Raw genomic sequence first — 20983 nt, 5'->3', positions numbered from 1 at the left:
TGACTATGTGATGAGGTTCAATTCTCAGCACACACTGTACTGCTTGTGTTTTCCTGTGCCACTGGTGCAGCCGCTGCTTTGCTCTACATTTCCTTGTAGGGATGATGTTTCCTAAAATGCAAAGCATACTGCTGCTTGTGCCACCACTCAAGCATCCCTTCCCCCACTATCTCCTTTTGAAACTCACGTATAAACAAACACACCATCATCCCCCTCCTGCCTGTGCTGTGAGGTCCTGTCTCAGGAGGAAGAAATTTGGAGTGTAGGGGGGAGGTGACATTTTAGCTCTTCTTCTGTTTTTGTCTCTTCTTGGCAGATTTGGAGAGGCTACATTGGGGACTGTGACTGAATATGTTCTTAATTGAAAGCCACCCCCTTCTACCTTATTCTTTTTGTCTTTGCTCTTAAAGTGAACAAGTTGAATGCTTTCAGACCAGAAGAATAATACTCACTTTAAAAAATGCTTGCCTTTATTCAACTTTAGAAAAGCTCTGTGTTACTTCAGTTTAAAGTAACAAGCTTTTGAATGTATTACAGTGAGCCTGAGAAAAGAAGCAGAGCCTTATATTAAATCAACTTGAAAAAGTTCTGTTGACAGTACCTTAAGTACACAATCCTCTGAATTAGTATTATCTGTTTAACCTTATTTAGTTAAGCAAAACCGGAGCACAATATATGCAGTGAAGATGATATTTAGTTCATCTAAGTTGCCACCTAAAAGAATGTATGCCATCAGTTTGGGAAATTTATTCAATTACATAGACATTACACATTTACATAGACATATAATAGTTTGTTGCAGAGTTTATATTACTGAAAAAAAAGAAAACCCTTGGGCAAAGGGGAATGGGATATAAAGACATCAGAAGGGCCTGAAGTCAAGTTTAGCCCTCATTTTCCCTATGTTGTTATAACACTTTGTCCACCAAGAAATAACAAATGGAGCTGTAAAACAATAAAAGCATTTACTTGGGGTCTTAGAATTGCAAATTGGGAAGCACAGATTCAGATATCAGCCAAATATGTGCCCCAAATTGGGGATGTCAGGCAAGAGTTTTCAAGAGGAAAAAGAGGAATGCGGTCGCGGTTACTGCTTCTGGGGGGAGTGGCGGCCGGTAGCTGAGCCCTCAGCTCTCGGGGCTGCTTAAAGGGTACCGGCGGCGGGGGCTCTTTCCCGGAGGCGAGGGCGAGGCGGAGGACTTGGCCGGGTCCTCGGCGGGAGGCGTGCAAGGTGTGGAGGGCGGCGATAAGGACAAGACACTCTTCATCCAGTAGGAGTATGCGCCAAAGAGAGAGAGAGTCTTTATTCAGGGGTGATCACAGGTTATATAGGCTGGTAAGAAGGGCAGGGCTGGAAAAGAGGTGAAGTAGCCTTAAATGGCAATACTGAAGGGATAGGGGCTAGGATTGGTTCTGAGAGGACGCAGGAGCCGTTGCAGCGGGCGGGAGTTGTTCTGGCCACGGTGCATGCGCGCTGGCGGTGGCAGGAGTTGCCTTGGCACAGGGGAGTGTGCGGGTAAGATAAGGAAGTGAGGAAAGGGCGGTTGGGAGAAAGGCGGTTTCCTCCGGCAAGCCTCCCCTGCCAGTGGCATTTTGGGTGAGGAAAAGGGAGCTGCCTTGACCTCGCTCCTCAGGCTCGGGGGGGCTGCAGAGGGCACTAACGCCCGTACCTACTACCCTCCCCAGGGGGTGATATCAGGTCCCCTGGCCCAGGCCTGGTAAGTTGAGGTACAAGCTCAGTCACCCGCAAGGAAGAAGAAAAAAAGGAGAAGCTGGTTAGGACAAAGGTCTTGGTAATAGGTTTTATTTCTCAGAAAGGGAATGGTTTTGTTAGCTGCTTAGTTTTCACTTATAACCACCAGTTTTGGGGTTTGGGGTGGCGTAAGGGCTTTTCTGTATGCACAGCTCTCTGACTCCATTTTAAATCTCTTAGCCTAAGTTACTCCATTTTTCTTTTACAAAATATATAATTATTTGAAAGTATGCTTGATATATATCTCTATTTCATATTTTTAAAGCACAGGCACATGCCATAATAGTGCCTTCAGTAGAAATAGTCATTAAACTATTTCAACTTTCCAGGATATGGGCAAAAGATAAACTCATGATCTTCAATTTTAATGTTTCTATAATTTTGTAAAATCTACACATATAGAACACATGCAGTTAAAAAAATCTTGCATACCTCTTTAAAAAAATTTTGCATACGTCCATGCAGCATCTCTACTGAGATGTCTACTAGGTATCTTGAAAATAACATGCCCCCAACTGAGATCCTGTTAGTTCTCCTAAACTGCTCCTCCCACAGTTTCCTATTCAGTGTAAGTCATCTGTATTCTTTTATTCAGGTCAGAAACCTTGGAGTTATCCCTGACACTTCTTTTTCTCATAATCCACAGCTGGCCCATCAGCAAAATCTGTTGGCTTTAGCTTTTCTTGTCTGGATTATTGCAGTAGAGTTATTACTATCAACACTTTTTACTTGCCGTTGGGGCATCCATCTTACTTGGCTGAGCCGCTTGCCTCAGATGGAACTCTGGGCTCATTAATAAGCAGCTGTCTAGGCCTGGGGCATGAACTCCCCTGGAGCCCAAACCATAACTGCAGTCACCACCCACCCTCACCCAGAACCCACAGCTGTTCCTAGAGGATAAGCTCAGCAGCCCCACCACACCTGGACCTCACTCCTTTTCCTTTTTCACAAGCATTTGCTTTAACTAACCAGCCTTGACCTCCGTGGGGAAATCTACTAACCTCCACACCTGGATCACAACCAAGGCATGAGCCCACGGGCCCCTCTTGCTTTGCCTGTGTGCTCCCCACCTGTGGGGAGCTGATTGTGCTCCCCATCAACCCCTCATGGCGCCCCTTCTTACTCTGGGACCTGTGAGTAACAAAGGATCTTTTCTTGGGCTTTGTAGCCTTGGTTTCCCATTGTGCTGCACCTGACCTCCACCTGCACCCAAATTTAAGATCCAACTTAACTAACTCAGAACAGGAGTCCTGTGATGGTTACGTTCATGTGTCAACTTGGTCAGGTGATAGTACCCAGCTGTCTGGTCAAGCAGACATTGGCCTAATAATTGCTGCGAGGACGTTTGTGCCTGGTTAATAAACCAACAGGCTGGTTTATTAAATCATCAGTCAATTGCCTGCAGCTGTGACTGATGACGGGTGTGCCTTCCACAATGAGAGAATGTAATGGTCGGATTTAATCCAATTAATCAGTTGAAGACTTATAAGCGAGACAGATAGAGGACCTTCAATTCTTCTTCGGCTGCCCAGCGAAGCATTTCCTGAGGAGTTCGTCGAAGTTGCTGGTTCGTTTCCTGAGGAGTTCATCAAACACATTTGTCGAAGATCCCAGTTCATTTCCTGAGGCGTTTGTTGAAGTTGCCAGTTCGTTTCCTGAGAAGTTCATCAGACATCTTCCTTGGAGTTGACAGTTTGCTGACTGCTCTACAGAATTTGGACTCGTGCATACCCACAGTTGCGTGGGTCACTTTTGTAAATTTTATAGTCATAGACACCTCTCATTGATTCTGTTTCCCTAGAGAACCTTAACTAATACAAGTCCTAACTGGGCTCCCTGCTTCAATCGTTGCTCCCCTTCAGTCTAATCTGAGTGATCCTTTAAATCCTTTAAAATTTAACTCAGAGCACATTACAGCTCTGCTCAAAACCTTCCAATGGCTCCTCATCTCACTCAGCGTACAAGCCAAAGTCCTCACTCGGATATATAACTGGTACGTGATGATCCCATCCCCTGTCACCTCCCTGAACTTCTCTCTGCTCCTCTCCGCCTTGTTCATTCCACTGAGACTGCACTGGCCAGATGTTTCTTGAATATGTCAGGCTCGTCCCTGCCTCAGGGACTTGGCGTTTACTTTCCTTTCCTATAACGCTTGTTCTAAGATACATGACTCACCTCACACCCCTTCCTAAGAACTTAACTCAAATGTCACTTTCTCAGTGATTCCTGTTTACATTTGCATCCCCCTTCCCTGCTTTTATTTTTCCTCCTTAACACTTCACTATTGACATATGATATATCACTTACCTATCTTGTTGTTTGTCTGTCTTCCCCACTAGATTTTAAGCTCTAGGAAGTTGAAGTTCTTCCCTGTTTTGTTTACTGCTATACCCCCTTGCCTAGAGAACCGTGCTGGCGTAATAAGTGATCAACACAAAGTAGTTGATTGCAAGAAAGAGCGAGGGACCATGAGTAGGAAGGTCTTAAACATATCATGCTGAATTAACTTTTTTTCTTGAGGCACACTGCTCCATTTGCTCCTGGAATTTTAAAGGTCTCATCCCTTTTCATTGTTATTCTCCATTGTATTTTCTCCTTTTTTCCTTGAGACAAAGAAGTAAAAACAATACTTAGATCCAGATCAATTCCTATGTATCTTTCTTCAAAAATGCAGCTAACTTGTCAGAATTTTAAAGCACTCTGTCTTTGTTTTTTTTTTTATGAAGAGAAAATAAGATAAAGTAAAATACAGTATATGTGATTTTAAAATTATTTTGAAAACTAAATTACAAAAATAATTCCTGAAATTCAATGTCCTATCTCTAATCCTATTTAAAATCTTTATAAGTGAAGTCAGTATAACAAATTTAAATTTTCTAATTGTTTCTTTCCTTTTGTGTTAGTAAAGAACATCTATTGGAGTTCTCCAAATTTTTCTATATTTTTGTCTTTTTATGTTGATATTTCCCCAATAATCTTTTAAATTTTTTTTTTATTTTTATTTAGTTACTTTAAAAAATCAATACCCAAACAATGTACAAAATGCAAAGAATAAAAAAATAAAAATAAAAAGCAGTAAATTTAAACTCTCCCTCTCTTTTTTGCCATTCAGCTATCCAATTTTCCTCCCTGGGGAAAATGACTGTTAACAATTATTTGCCCTCACGTATTTTTATGAAACAATAATATTCTATTATTAAAATGCATATAAGATATTTTCAGTTCTCATTTCTTTTATGTTTATACTTTGTTGTTCAATATGCATATTTGTCATTGGATCTGACTCTTAACTTTTTCTTCAGAATATATATGTTTCTCCGAATAAATTTGGTCTATGAGATGCTTAATAAATCCAGTAATTTATGCATTTCAACATGTTAAAAATTAAGATTAAAGAGAGAAAAATCTTTTTTTCATGATAAAGCAACTAAACTTGAAAAGTCAAATGGATTTAATAGATCTGACATTTTGACTCAAATTACATTAATTTTTAAAGCAACTTTAGAATTTCTGATTTTTAATTTTTAAAAAAATATTCTTAATACTACTTTAACCAGACCTTTATATCTCAATAAATATAATTTTATTGAATGCTTAATTACATAGGCCTTATGTTAACCTTTTCTTAAAAAAATTTCTTGATTGAGTCTCCTACCTGGCTAATTACCATTCCAATGTTGCTCCTTTAACTCACTGCCCTATACCCACTAGCTGTGATTTCTACTCACTCCTTTCTTAAGCTTCCAGCTACATGTGCACAACCCCCTTCTCTTCTCTTCTGAAGGTCTTTTGCTCTCTGTGCCCTGCCCTGCTCTGCCCTGACTCCTCTCACCAGCAAGAGAGATCTTCAGAGGCATTAAGGACTGGTGCCATTTTCACTTTGCGTTTTCTTTTATTACGTTGTATTGCTAGCTGCCTTCTCTTCTTGAAACTTGCGGTCGCAGTTAAATCGTCTGGGGGGATGGCGGCCGGTTGCTGAACCCTCAGCTCTCGGCGCTGCTCTGAGGGTACCGGCGGCGGGGGCTCTTTCCCGGAGGCGAGGGCGAGGCGGGGGACTTGGCCAGGTCCCCGGCGGTGGCGTGCAAGGTGTGGAGGGCGGCGAGAAGGGAAAGGAAAGACACTCTTCCTCCAGTGGGGGTAGAACAAAAGGAACTTTATTCAGGGGTGAGCACAGGTTATATAGGCTGGCAAGAAGGGCGGGGTTGGAGTAGGGGTGTAAGGGCCTTAAATGGTAATGCTGAGGGGAAAAAGGCTAGGATTGGTTCTGAGAGAACGCGGAAGCTGTTGCAGCGGGCGGGAGTAGCTCTGGCAACGGTGCATGTGCACTGGTGGTGGTGGGAGTTGCTCTGGCAACGGGGAGTGTGCGGGCAAGATAAGGGGGTGGGGAAAAGGCGGTTCCCTCCGGCAAGCCTCCCCTAACGGTTGTATTTTGGGTGAGGAAATGGGGCCTGCCTCCGGCCTCACTTTCCCAGGCCTGGGGGGCTGTGGAGGGCGCTGTCGCCCGTGCCCACCACCCTCCCCAGGGGCTGATCAGGTCCCCCAGCCCAGGCCCGCCAAGTCGAAGCACGTAATCAGTATCCCGCAGAAACTTGCACTTTGCTTAGATTTTGTGATTATTCACACTATCTTGGTTTTTCTTTTCTCTCTCTGACCACATTATTTCTTCTACTTTCTGATCCTTAGATACAAGCATACTCCAAAGTGTAGTCTGTGGGCTTTTGCTCTTTTTCTTGAATTTTATTCTGAAGACATTTCTTTGATTTTTCGCAGGTCATCTAACATATCAACTCTATGGTTTTGACACCAAATTATATCTAGTTCTTAACTTTGTCAAATTCTAATTTCAATTGCATAACAATAATTAAAACCTTAATATTCATTAAATGCTTACTATGGGTCAGGAGCTATTCTAAGATATATACAGATATTAAATCATTTAACCCTGCAATTACCTCATAATCAGATACTATTACTATCTCTATTTTATACCGCAAGTTTAAATAACTTGTCTAAGGTCACATTAAGTGGCAGAGTCAGAATTCAAACCCAGGCAGTCTGGCCCAGGGTCAAAGCTCATTACTGTGTTATACTGCTCTAATTTCCACATTGCTACTGGTCAATAACCTCAACTCATTATATCAAAACCTCAGTAGTCATCATTGAGCTCAGCTCTCCAACCTAACATTTATTTCACATCATCAAATTCAGTTGCTTCTTCCTTCTAAGGAGCTCCTTAACCTATTAATCCCTTCTTATTCTTTAGAGTCTCTATAATGTAGCCTTACCTAATGCAACTTTCCAGATGTCTACCCCACAATTTCCCTACAACAATGTTTGTATTAATACCCCATTTCTCCCAACATCTATTTTCCCATTTTGCTGATTGTCTTTCCTTTCATGAGATGGTCTTCTCTTTTACCTATGTAAATCTTAGCCTTAAATTCCTACTACCTGCATAAGGCTTTCTCCAACTTTCTGAATATTTTATGATTGCGATGTCCTCTGATTAATAATATTACTTCCTTTTAAAATTCACTTATCAAGCATTTATTACTCCTGCCTGCCTCTTTACCTATCGAACTCATGCATAGGCATCATTTTAGAAACTTCTTTGTAGTCACTAAAGCACTTGTCCAATGGCTTTTACTCAAAAGCATTTATTGGTTATATGCTGAATATTAATATAACATTCCTTTCATGCTTTTATGTCTGACTGTGCTGGTTTGGATATATTATGTCCCCCAAAACTCCATGTTCTTTGATGCGATCTTGTGTGGGCAGGCATATTAGTGTTGATTAGGTTGGAACCTTTGGATTAGGTTGTTTCCATGGAGATGTGACCTACCCAACTGTGGGTACCTTTGATTAGATAATTTCCATGGAGGCGTGGCCCTGCCCATTCATGGTGGGTCTTGATTGATTTATTGGAGTACTTTAAAAGGAGCCACACAGGTCCAGATGTTTGCTGCAGCTCAGAGACACATTTTGAAGATGGTCGTTGAAAGCTGACACTTTGGAGAATGTCATTTTGAAATGCAACCTGGGAGCAAGCAGAGGCCAGCCAGGTGCTAACAGAGGTTTTCTGGATGCCAATGGTCATCCTTCAGTGAAGGTACCCTATCGTGGATCCTTGGACACTTTATGGCCTTAAGACTGTAACTGTGTAACCAAATAAACCTCCTTTATAAAAGCCAATCCATTGCTGGTATTTTGTATAACGGCAGCATTAGCAAACCAGAACACTGACTTTATATTTTTATTGGTAAGTATAGTAAGTTTTAGACTTTCTGGCTTGCACAAGAAAATAGAGCTAAATTCAATGGAGCTTTTTGGCATGTTTTTGTTTTTGACCTTTTCTTGCTGACCCAAGCCATCTTTTCCTTAGGTCAGCTCCAAAGCAGAATCTAAATTTTTCCTTACAAAGCTAGTATGAATGCTAATATGACTAACACCTACTTAAATGGTTCACACACTTACTTTTTTTTATCCCCTTGATAATATTGATTTTTGACAAAACTTTATGAAAATATATATGTGTACTTCCATTGTCAGGCAAAAATGCATGTTTTACAAAAATATGTCTTTCCTTGGGTTTTAAAGTTTGGTCCACAAAATATCTCACAAATCTACTATTTTAAATATTACACTTGGAACAATTATCCTCATCATTATTACCATGATTATTATCACTCATCAAGTGCCTGTATGAGTAGGGTAACTTGCTAGAGAATATATGCATTTAGAGTCAATAGTCAAAATTTGGGGGTCACTTATTTGCAATAGGGCAGAACCAAGGGCTTTCCTAGCAGTTTGGGTGGACCAGGATCTCGCAGCTGGTCCTTCATCTTCTAATCTAACATTTGAGCGTGTTGCTCAAACACTTCACTCTGCTTTCACAGAATTTCTCTGCATATTTCAAATTCCCTCTTTTTTGTTAGAAATGAAAAATTGAAAACTCACAGAAAATTTTCATTTGTGCTTGGTAGAGTAGTATAATTTTGAGGTAGATTTACTGACTTATTTTTATAAAAACTGAGTTAATTCACATGATTTTTTCAACTTGTCAATAATAAAACTATAGAAATATCTACTAACATATTACTAGGAAAGACATTTGTTGAAGTAAAAGTATTTTACTGATAATCCCACAGGTGGCACAGGATCTAGGAATAGTTTTGCAGGCGCCTGTGTACAAAGAAAAAGAAGTTTGGACATGGTTGCAAATAAATAAAACGTAACAGCATCAATAATTCATAAATATACCACGTTATAAAATTAGAGCTGAAAAGTGCTTATCTGAAGAGATATGACAATCTCATGCTAGACTAAAAATCTTGTTAAGATATGAGAGAGCATAGTTTTAGTAAACTGCTAACATTTTCATAATACTAACTTTTCTAGGGATCAATCTTCTCCTAGTTGAACACATAAGTTCCAAATGTTGCAGCCTTAGCCTTGTATCCTTATATTTTCTTTTAGGGAAAAAGACATAATTATAGCCCATTTTAAATAGTGGCTGTGCCCATTTATCAACTTCTGAAAGTTTTTGTCATGGATTTTCCTGTAGGGGTTCTGAGCTTCAGGGGACTGACACTGTGAACACTGACAAAATCTTCCCTGAGAATAGAGACTTTTCAAAGCATTTTACGCCTTGAAATAATGGCTCCAAGGAGGTTTTAGTATCTATTTTCTTAGCAACAGCTGCACTTAGGAGCCAAAAAGCATCATAGTCTAAATGGTCAGCATTCAGGTGATGCTGCAAAAGTCTATGCCAGGCTTGAAAAATGCTCAGAAATGGAAATCAAAAGTGCTAGCCAATACAGGGGGCGAGTTTCGTATGTTCCTGCTGTGGTGTCTTATGATTTGCAGCGTAAGTATCATAACACTGTTAGTAATTGCAATTCTAAGACTACGTGAATGTTAATAACCATCAACTGTTCATTTAGACCCACAAAACATCTAGCCATTTGCCTAGTACTGTGTGGGTTTTGCGTGTATACACCATGGACCTCACTTTTAGAGAGTATATAATTTTAGTTGACAAAATCTAAGAGGCAAAACCCATTAAACAATTAAAATAGGGGACTTGAGTTTTCAATCTGACTTTCTCTGCATGACCTAGGTCTTCACATGTTTTCTTATTTGGAATTTTGTAATCACTAAAATAACTTCTGATTTTATGTTGTTTTGCAATTGAAACAAACTGGGTTATTAAATGGAAATATAAAGAGAAATCTCAAGAGGGAAAGACATTACATGTGAATAACAAAGAATGTGTAATACTTTTAGATACTTTAGTAACTTTTATTTGCTATTAAAGGCTGGTGAAAAGGAAGAAGAATTAAGATTAGTATAGTTAGTATTATTATTTCCCTTTCATGTATCTCAAATAGGAAGTATCCAGTGAAGTATCTAATAAATATTTATTATTTATGCTCTCAACAAATATTTTTTAATGGTGTATCATGAGTCTGCAGCTGAACAAATGACCTCATTTCTATAAATTTTCTCCTTTAAAAACTCAGATTATATTACTTATCATGTCTTTCTATACAGCACCTATCCTTTATAGGGAACCTATCCATGGGATGGGTTGGCGTTCTGTTACAAATAAGGAATTTGCTCTTAAATTCATTCATATTGTTTCAATAACACAGGAAGATCCATAAAAAATGGTTGCTTGGATTTTCTGAAGTCTGTTGTGAAGACAATCCTGTAGACGTGGACTGTTTTCCCCCATCTTGGAAAAAAATGAGTTTCAGTAGCCCAAAGGCTTTTCTGTTTCATTTTTTAGAATTTTTATTAAAGACAATGCTGGTTTACAGAAAAATCATTCAGGAAGCACAGAGTCCCCATATACCGCCCCCACAGGTTTCCCCATTATCAGTACTCTGCATTAGTGTGGTACTTTTGTTACAATTGATGAAACAATATTATTAGAATTATACCATTAGCTGTAGTCCATAGGTTACATTAGGGTTCACTGTGTTGTACAGTTGTATACTTTTTAAAAATTTTCATTCTGCTAACATATATACAACTAAAATTTCCCATTTTAACAACTTTCAAATATACAATTCAGTGTTGATAATTGCATTCAAATTGCTGTGCTACCATCACTGTCACCATTAGCAACTTTGGGTCTCCTGCCTTAAGAGATCTCACCTATATTGCATGAGTTGAGGACAGTGTACCTTTAGGCTTAGAAATTTGCATTATTACATCTTTTGAATATATACTTTTCAGAACATTTTCCTTTTGAGTTATAATTCAAACATTATACCTGAGCTGGGGAAGTCCCCGGCACTCCTAGAGGCACCCCCCCCAATCCTGGCCTACCCCTGCCTCCTTTTCTTTTGCGTGCGGGTGTTTCCATGCGCCTCCGCGCTGCAGCCCCGGGTGATGAAGGGTCTAAAGGCGCGGGGCCTGACGCCACCTAAACCCGGGAGCGGGACCAAGCCCCAGCTGCGCGCAGCGACCGCGCTCTTCCTGGTAGGACCCTCCCCCTGGGTTGCAGCCTTGCGCGGCACAGACGGCCCTCTCCTCTCCGAGGCGGGGGCCTGCGGAGCTGCCGTCGCTGACCCTGACCCGAGCAGTTGTTCTCCCTGGGAGACCGGCCAGTGAGATCTCTTCCCTGCTCCTTGGGACCCTTTGTGCTGTGTGACTAGCCACGCGGCCGTCTTTTGCTGAGAGCTTCTGGCCTGCCCGAGCCTGGCTTCCCACCACGCACACGGAGCCGCTCACTCCACAACACGTTTGCGGGAAGTCTTGTAAAACGTGGGTGGTTTATCGTGCCAGGTACCGTGAGGTCCTTTTACTATTAAAAAAAATTAATTGTTAAAAGGATATGGCATTTTCTAACTCCACTGTGTTTAAAATATACATTTTGCTCAGCTTTCCTCTTTTTAACACCAAAGTGGCATCATAACTCCATCACAACAGAAGGGAAAAACTCCCGCTTCTGCAACTTTTTCTAGTTTTTGACCCAAACTGATTATATGGTAGGATTCGTATCTGTGGCTAACCTATTCCCACATGCCTTTTAGAACTGCTTGGGAATTTGTTAAGCACTCAGGTGTGAAGTTTCTTTGCTCAATAACTTTTTCTTGCAAAGACACTACACCTAGAGGAAAAGTTTAACAGTGAGACAGAATTGTGAAAATGGTAGTTTATACTTGAAATTAAGTTTACAAAATAGTATTCTGTAGGCATGGAAAGATACTGTATACTGGTAAGTTTGAAAAAAAGCATGAAATAGTGTTAGATTCAAATGAATAAAACACATTAGTTGAATAAGTATCCCTTGAGGATTTCATGTATACAAGGCACTTTGCTAAATATTGTGGGAGTTACAAAGATAGACAAAAGAGAGAAGATATAGAGTTTAATCAGAAAGAAAAAACATTCACAAATAGTACAGGAAAGTGAACAAATAGTGCTATGGGGGTGTAGAAATTGATAGATTAATTTTTACTGGGAAGAGGGAGGAGGTTTTATATAAAACAAGTGTTATTTAAACTAAATCTTAAAAGAATTTTGAAAATTATAGATCAGAATAAGGTGGGGGAACATTTTCTTCAGAACAACATGAAGATGAAAAATTTAGCTTAGCTAAAGATTTCTAAATTGGTTAATGGTATAGTTTTCATTTACTACTTTTTATATAAAATTGTGGGGGGTTTATAGATTAAAAGAAAATAAATTGGAGTTACATCTCTTCTTATAGTGAAAAATTAATCCTTACTTTTGAGAACTTAATTTGTGTTCATAAGAAATAAATCAGAAAATTAAAAGAGAGTCCTGGGCACAGTAAGCAATTAATATTGAAATTATAGACTCTAGAACAAATTATTTTGTAATCCATAGTGCTACTGTATATCTGACCCCCTGGATATGAAATGAACATAAAACTCCATCTCTGCTCTCATGGGCCTGACAGCCTAGCTGGAGAGACAGAGGAGTAATACATTAAATAGTTAAATGAAAACAAAAGTTAATTCTCTTTTTTCTTAAATCTTGCAGACAAGAGGTAGGAAGAAAACAATCTAAAAAAAAAAGGAGAGACATTTATTCATAATACATAGTATCTTAACCTTTAAAATATTAAAACATGTCTTCATGTTTACAATCATGTTCATGAAACTGTGTTTTGAATTTTCATAATTTAAACCATTGGTTTAAATGAGAGAAGTTGTAGTGGGAAAGTTAAACTTAGTTTCCCCAATTAAAAATGTTTTTCATAGTAAGCAGTAAAAGCATGGCATAGGCTTTATGGATTTTAATGAGCAAACTCTGAAAATGTAGTCTATATTATTTGTTCATGAAATGTTAGCACCCTCCAGTGCTAATAAATGTCACTATATGAAGATTTAATTCAAGCATATTAGATTATATACTAATCAAAATATTACGCAGAACAATCCATTTATGTTTATGTTATACACTTTATCACTTTAAAAATATATGCATATATTTTAATCCTTATTTTATTTATACTGAAACACAGTTTGACAAATCAGTAGAAAAAATTAAAAATTTATTGCATAGGACATATAATGTAAAATATTTTTCAAGTTGTTTTTTATGTTGTCACTGGACAAGATTAGAATAATAAGACCAAATTTGGCAATGTTCATGAATAAGTTAATGCTCATAAACAAGTTAATGTTCATAAATAAGTTCATAAATAAGTTAAATAAGTTAATATATAAATCCTTTTAATATATAAAAGGATTTTATCTAACAGTAGTTAATCCCTAAAAATGAATTAATAATGAATTTAATATTAACTCATCCCATTCCTCATTGCAGACTATATAAGGTAAAATGTATTGAGTGATGAGAGTTAAACATTGTTAAAGGATGGCTTAATGTTCACATTCAATATTCTTTAAATCTGTAAATTTTGTGACATTGCAGTGCCTTCAGCCATGAAGGACTCTTCAGTTTTAGAGATTATGTCATTTGACAACATGTGCCTGTCTCATCTTCCTGTTCTGCAGCAAACTGGAGAAATAAAAATCTTTTGCCCAGTGAGAATGTGCTATTTTTCAACTTCACAACATAGGAGTTTATGTTGAATGTTCTTCAGTTTGACCTCATCTTTAGTTCTTCAAACATTTCCCTCTGGCTTGAGTACTATGGAAAAAATGTGGGCCAGTACCTCTTTCTCTACCATATTGAGTCATATTCAGCAGATTAGGCTGTGGTTTTGTGGTGGAAAAATGAAGTCAGTCAAGAGATGAAAATAATGCATGTTATAACTTTTGGTTACATTATACTTTGAAATTCCAAAAAAGAGTGTGAAAATAAACAGAAAGCAGAAGCAGCATATTGTAGCAGAAAGAGCATGGGGTTTTGGAGTTACAGAGATCTTACTTTGACTCAGAATAACTTCTTAGACTCTCTGCTCCTCCATCTAAAAAACTGTTGATAGTAGTATCTATCTTTTAGGTCTGTCATCAACAGTATAAAGTTTTAAGTTATCTGGGGTGCTTGGTACATGGTAGGTACTGGATAAATAAAACAGTGAATATTTAAGTTAGCACTGTCATGAAGCAGTTTTTCAAGTGCATATGATTATTCATTACTATAAGAAGTAGTATAATTCATTTATTAACAAATACTTATTGAGCACTTACTATGTATCAGGCACTGTTCTAGGCACTTGAGAATCAGTGAACAAAATAGACAGAATTTCTTGCTCTTGTGGAGCCTATAAGCTACAGACAATAAAAAATAAGCATAATAAAGAAGTAAATCACACAACGCGACAGAAGGTGATAAGTAAAAGTAGAATGGGGGGGGAGTTGCAATGTGAAATAGAGAGGTCAGACCTCCCTGAAAACTTAAGATTAGTAAAAACTTGAAGGAAGTCAGAGAGTAATTTCGGACTATGATTTAAAAGGATTACTTTGGTTGATTGTTGGGAAATAGATGGTGGGAGGAAAGGGTAACATAAATACTCATTAAGGGGTGAAATAGACCAGAACAATGGACTAAGGTGATAGAAGTAAAGTTAGTAAGAATTGAATTTATTCTGGATATATCTTGAAGATAGAATCAAAAGGATTTTCTGAAATTGGATGTGTGGTGGGAGAAAAATAAAGAGTCAAGGATAACTCCAAGATGTTTAAACTGAGCAAACTAAAGGATGTTGCTGCTATCAAATTAGAGATAGTAGGCTGAAGGAAAGTTTGGGGAGTTGGTATCAGGAGTTTGGTTTTAGACATGTTGTGTTTGATATGTCTAATAGATGTCCAAGTAGAGGTGATGAGGGTGCAATTGAATATCTCAGTTTGGAGCTCTGGAGTGATCTGTATTAGAGATACAAATCTGGTATTGGAGCTGTGGGAATGGATATGATCACAAGGGAATGAGTGTAGATGGAGAAGAGAAGACCAAGGACTGAGCACTGGGGTGCTCCATTATTCAAAAGCCAGTGAAAAGAGGAGAAATCAGCAAAGGAGAGAGGAGGAGAAATGAGTGAGACAGAAGAAAAACCAAGAGAGTGGTGTCCTGAAATTCAATGAAGACAGTGTATCATTGATTTCTTAATACAGATTGACCGCTGAATTTAGCAATGTGGAGGTCATTGAAGACTTTGAGTAGAACAGTTTCAGTGGAGTGAGGTCTGTTTAGCATGAGTTTACAAGAGAAAGGGAGGAGAAGGATTGGAGATGATAAGTACCAGCAACTTTTAAAGGAGTTTTGCTGCTGCAGAGAGCAGAGAAAGAGGGGTGGGAGCTGGTGGAGGAAGATGGGAAAGAGAAGGCTTTCCTTTTAAATATGGGAAACATAATAGCCTATTTGTATGCTGGTGGAAAAATCAGTAGAGAGTGAAAGTTGTCTAGGGTACGACAATGGGAAAAATGTCTGATGTAGTGCAGAAAGATTTTTATTATGGAAAGAAATTCAAATAACTGACAGGCTAGAGTGCTGGAAGAATTTTTTACATGTATGTTGAAATCAACGAGAATTAGGAAAGGAATAATGTTCTGGTTTGCTAAAGCTGCTGTTAGGCAAAATACCAGAAAAGGATTGGCTTTTTAGGGGATTTATTAGGTTACAAATTTACAGTTCTAAGGCCATAAAAGTGTCCAAACCAAGGCATCAGTAAGAGGATACCTTCACTGAAGAATGGCCAATGGCATCTGGAACACCTCTGTCAGCTGGGAAGGCACGTGGCTGGCGTCTGCTGGTCCTTCGCTCCCAGTTTCTGGTTTCAAAATGGCTTTCTCTGAAATGTCTCTGGGCTTCTGTCTCTACAAGCTATGGGTTTTGGGGAAGGAGGTTGGGAGGGTACTTGAAAACTGCAATGAGAAACAAGAAGGAAACTTACTCTGCTCCAGGCTCAGTGTGGAAGGAAGCAGTATTCTTAGAGGAGTTTTCCTGAATCCAGTAAGGTAAAGTGGGCAAGAGGCTGACACCTTTGAAAAGAGGTTCATGGGGCAGAAATAAAAATAGTGAGGCCAACAGGTCATTAAAATTGTTGGAGAACTGGAGATAAATGAGCTTGGTGATGGGGATGAAAGGACCCTGGAGAAGCTGGGGCCAGCTTGGCAGGGTGAGCGCTCTTAGAAGCTCATGCTGTCTACCTCGTGTCTGGCTCCACTTAGTCTTGTGCTCCATGCCTCCCAGTGAACTTCTAAATAAATATAATTTTCATTTCATTACTATTTCCTGTTAAAAATGACATGCTTAGAATAGTGGAGATTTGCAGAAAAGTTTGCATCCTGGCCCAGATTTCCTTGACTGAGATTCATGCCCACAGACTACCCAACTGTTCTTTCTATTAGCTTCTGTTGAAGGGCATCCATTACATTGCCCAGCAGCAGGGAGAACTTCCAGGTTCAAGAAGTCTTTTTTCCCCACTGATTAATCCCACCTTCATGTCCTCTTCTTTCAGATCACCCCATTAAGATCAAGAATAGTGGGTAAGAGCCCTGGACTTCTAAAGGAAAAGTAAAGGGGAAAATCTCTACACCCATCTTAGGAGAGTGATGCTGCCAATCTTGGCAACAGGTCAGTGACATTACTAGATACTATTTCTAGATTTATTTCTTCATGGATAGACAATGAGGTCTATATGATTTCTACATTTTGTAATGTGTTGAGATTTTCTTTGTGGCTTAGTACGTGATCAATTTTTGTCAATATGATATAGACATTTGAAAATAATGTATATATATATTGGATGTTGTTTTAGTTTCCTAGGCTGCTCAAGCAAATACCATGGAATGGTTCAGCTTAAACAATGGGATTTTCTTTCCTGTGGATTTAAAAAGAGTTTATTGTGTTAACATGTATACAATCTAGTATTTTCCCCCTTTAATCACAGATATATATTTCAGTGCTATTAATTGTGTTCACATGTTGTGCTACCATCACCATCATCCATTACCAAAACATTTCCATCATGCCAAATAGGAGCCCTGTACATTTTAAGCCTTAACTTCCCTTTCCCTATACCTACTCCATCCCCTGGTAACCTATATTCTAGATTCTGACTCTTTGAGTTTGCATATTCTAATTATTTCATATCAGTGATATAATATTTTGTCCTTTTGTATCTGGCTAATTTCACTACCATGATATCTTCAAACTTTGTCCATGCTCTCGTATATATCAAGACTTCATTCCTTTTTATGGCTGAATCATATTTCATTGTATGTATATACCACATTTTATTTATCCATTCATTGGCTGATGGACATTTGGGTTGCTTCCACCCTTTGGCAATTGTGAATAAAGCTTCTCTGAACATTGGTGTGAAAATATGTTTGAATCCCTGCTTTTAATTATTTTGGATATTTATTGAATAGTGGGGTTGCTGAGTCATGACTTTCTGAGGAACCACCAAACTGTCTGCCACAACATCTACACCATTTTGCATTGCCACCAGCAATGAAAGTTTCTATTTTCCTGCTTCCTCCCTAATACTTATTTTCCATTTTTTAAATAATAATCGTTCTAATGGATGTGCAATGGTATCTCGTGATTTTGATTTGCATCTCCCTGATGGCTAATGATGTTAGGCATCTTTTCATGTGCTTTTGTATATCTTCTTTAAAAATTGGTTGTTTGTCTTTTAAACAATGGGAATTTATTTACTCACATTTTTGAGTTTGGGAAAAAGTCCAAATCAAGGCATCATCAAAGTGAAGCTTTCTCTCTGAAGACTGTGGTGTTCCGGGGCTGGCTGCAGGTGATCCTTGGCTCCTCCATCACAGGGCCAGGCACATGGTGGCATCTCTTGGTCTCTCCCTTCTCTTCTGGGTTCCATTTCAGCTTCTTGCTCCTGTGACTTTCTCTCTCTCTGTCTGAATTTCGTTCTCTTACAAAGGACTCCAATAACTGGATTAAGACCCATCCTGAATGAGGTAGGTCACCCGTAACTGAAATAGCCTCATCGAAAAGTCTGTGTTTGGAAGATTATAGCACAACATCACCCTGTGCACAGGATTTTATTTTGTAAGATATGAGTGTGTGATTCAAGTCAGGTCAGTGTTCTTCCAGGAGATTCGTATATACCAAAGTAATTCCTATGCTCCTAGCAGGATGATATGAGATGGAGTTGCAGCCATGTCCCTTTTCCATATCACAAGGAGAGGAAGGACTCCAAGGCATTGAAAGGAGTAAATCTGGAAGAGAGAGACAGTGTGATGCTGATAGTTGAGAATCTGGGTCCAGTCATTCTTGGGGCCAGTCGACAACTTTCCTTCCCAGTTTTATGAGCCAATAAATCCCCTCTTCTGTTTAAACTGGGTTGAGTTAGAGTTATTTCATTTGCACCTGAAAGGATCCTTGTAGAAAACTGTCGTAGTCCTTGCAGGTTGGAAAATGTTTTTATTTTGTCCTCATATGTGAATGATAGTTTGGGCAAATAACTTTATGTTCAGAATCCTTTTCCTTTAGCCCCCTGTAGATATTTCCCTACTCTGCCCCTCCTACCAAGTATTGAGTTTTTTTTTTCTAATCTATTGCTTCTCCCAACCCACAAACCTCTGCAATTCTCAAAGCACTCATAATTTTTTCTTAGAGTTCAGAATTTCACCGGGATGTGTGTAGGTGTGTGACATTCTTCAATATTAACTCTGGCAGCTGGTTGGTTCTTTAAAATGAAAACCATGCTGAGTGCCTGTACCGTGTCTAACTGTTAACACCATGTGCCGCCTCGGCACCCCTCTTTCACTGGCAGAGCCTCCTGCCTCAGCACTGCCCTTGGCCTAGTTAATAAACAGATTTTCCACCCTGGGGCACAAACTCCCTCGGAGCCCAAACCCATGGCCACACCCCACTCACCTCACTCTAAACCCCCACTGGCCCCGGATGGTAAACTAACCTGTCCCACTGCCCTTGGACCCCCCAGTCCTTTTCTCTTTTTGTACATGTTTGCTGTAAACCAACAAATCCTTGGCTCCCACCGGAAATCTACCAACCTCCACCCCTGGACCACCGTAAGGCACGAGCCCACGGGCCCCTCTTGCTTTGCCTGTGTGCTCCCCACCTGCGGGGAGCTGACCGCGCTCCCCATCAACCCCTCATGGCGCCCCCTCTTACTCTGGGACCTGTGAGTAACAAAGTATCTTTTCTTGGGCTTTATGGCCCCGGTTTTGGTTTCCCGCTGTGCTGCACCTGACCTCCACCTGCACCCAAATTTAAAATCCAATTTAACTAATTCAGAATCAGAACTTACTGAATTTTGAGATATAAATAAAAGACTTGAGTTTATCTTCAGCTCAAAGTTCTTCTCTTATAGTCTTAATTTTGCTTCTCTTATATCCTTAAATTTGCTTTTCATCCTGTTTTCTCTTCTGGAATTTTCTCTACTGAACAGATGTTGGATTTCCTAACTGCATCCTTTCTCAGATAATTCCCTTTTTGTTTTTGGTGCTTTATAATATACTCTGGAAATATTCCTTGGCTTTCCAAATCACTAATTATGTTTTTAATTGTGTCTATTCTACTATCCTGCCCTTCTATAGATTTTTTTTTCATGTTATCTTTCCCCAAACCTTTTCTTGTCCTATTTCCATAGATGCCTGTTTTCATTTTATTGTTGCAGTATTCTCTAGAATCCCTGAGAATACTAATTTTTTTTTTAAGTTTTCTAATGTTTTATCCATTTATCTATTGTCTTGGTGGTTAATTTTCTACTTCCCTAAGCAAGTAGTAAACATGATTCTTCCCTGCCAGGCTCTTGTTTTTTTCCGTAAATGTCTGCTGATTCTTGGTGGAGTGATCACATTACTGAGTGGAAGACTACGCTGGGCTGCTTGTGGCCACTCTGGGTTTCCTTTGCCCACGCAGGTTGCTTTGGATTTCCCTGGCAGGCCTCGCACTAATGGTGACTGGTGGTTGCCTTGCCCCATGGCCACCAGGGAGTCTGCAGCATTCAGCCTCTGTGAAGGTTTTGCAGTGAAGGAACAGGTTTGCAAGTTGCAGAATTCCCTAGATTGAGGAGAGAGGAAATGCAGTAGCTTGAAGGTAAGGTGCTTTAGGGGTCACATGTTATGCTGAGCCAACCCTGCTGACTTTGTGTTTGTTAATTTTCTTTAATGTCTGTTGAGGAGATCAATAATTTCTGAGGGCACTGTCCCTCTTCTCTGGCCCAATTTTCAAGTTAGGAGCACTGTGTCCTCCAGCCCAGTAGTTCCTCAATTTACTTTGAGAACTATTTCGATGTACAGACATTATGGAAGGTGCCCATTTCCCATCTGCCTGCTCAGTGTTTACCCATGCTCTCCTACTCTGCCAATTCTGAATTTGTGGTTTCCCTCCATCTCTGTTCATTTCTCCTGTAGCCCCTCCTAAACCATGTTGAGTTGTTTAAATGCTCACATCTGAGGTGGTTCCACCTTAACCCAATTTCATATATTCAATAGTATCTGGTGAGATTATACTTTTAGTACTGCTACAGATCCTTTCTGTTCATATTCTTTCTGTCATCTAATAGTCTTTTCAGAGGGAGAAGTAAAGAGTATGAGTTCATTTTACCATATTGAATTTTGAATTGGAAGTTGTATATTGTATTTTTCAAATAATTATTTGTAATTTGTTCTACTATACAAAATGTTGAAAATAATCTAGCTGATGTTGTAATTCAGCTTTTGTTCAGGCAGTAAGTTCTACTTCTTTTCCAAGAATGCTGAATTTCTGTATCTGCCATTCTGTGCCTAGTTTTTTTTTTTTTTTTCTTTAACTAGTACTGTTTGTTTAGAAACCAGA

Source organism: Choloepus didactylus, chromosome 20 (assembly GCF_015220235.1).
Source record: "Choloepus didactylus isolate mChoDid1 chromosome 20, mChoDid1.pri, whole genome shotgun sequence".
In the NCBI taxonomy this organism is placed as follows: domain Eukaryota; kingdom Metazoa; phylum Chordata; class Mammalia; order Pilosa; family Megalonychidae; genus Choloepus; species Choloepus didactylus.
Note: the sequence above shows the minus strand (reverse complement) of the source record.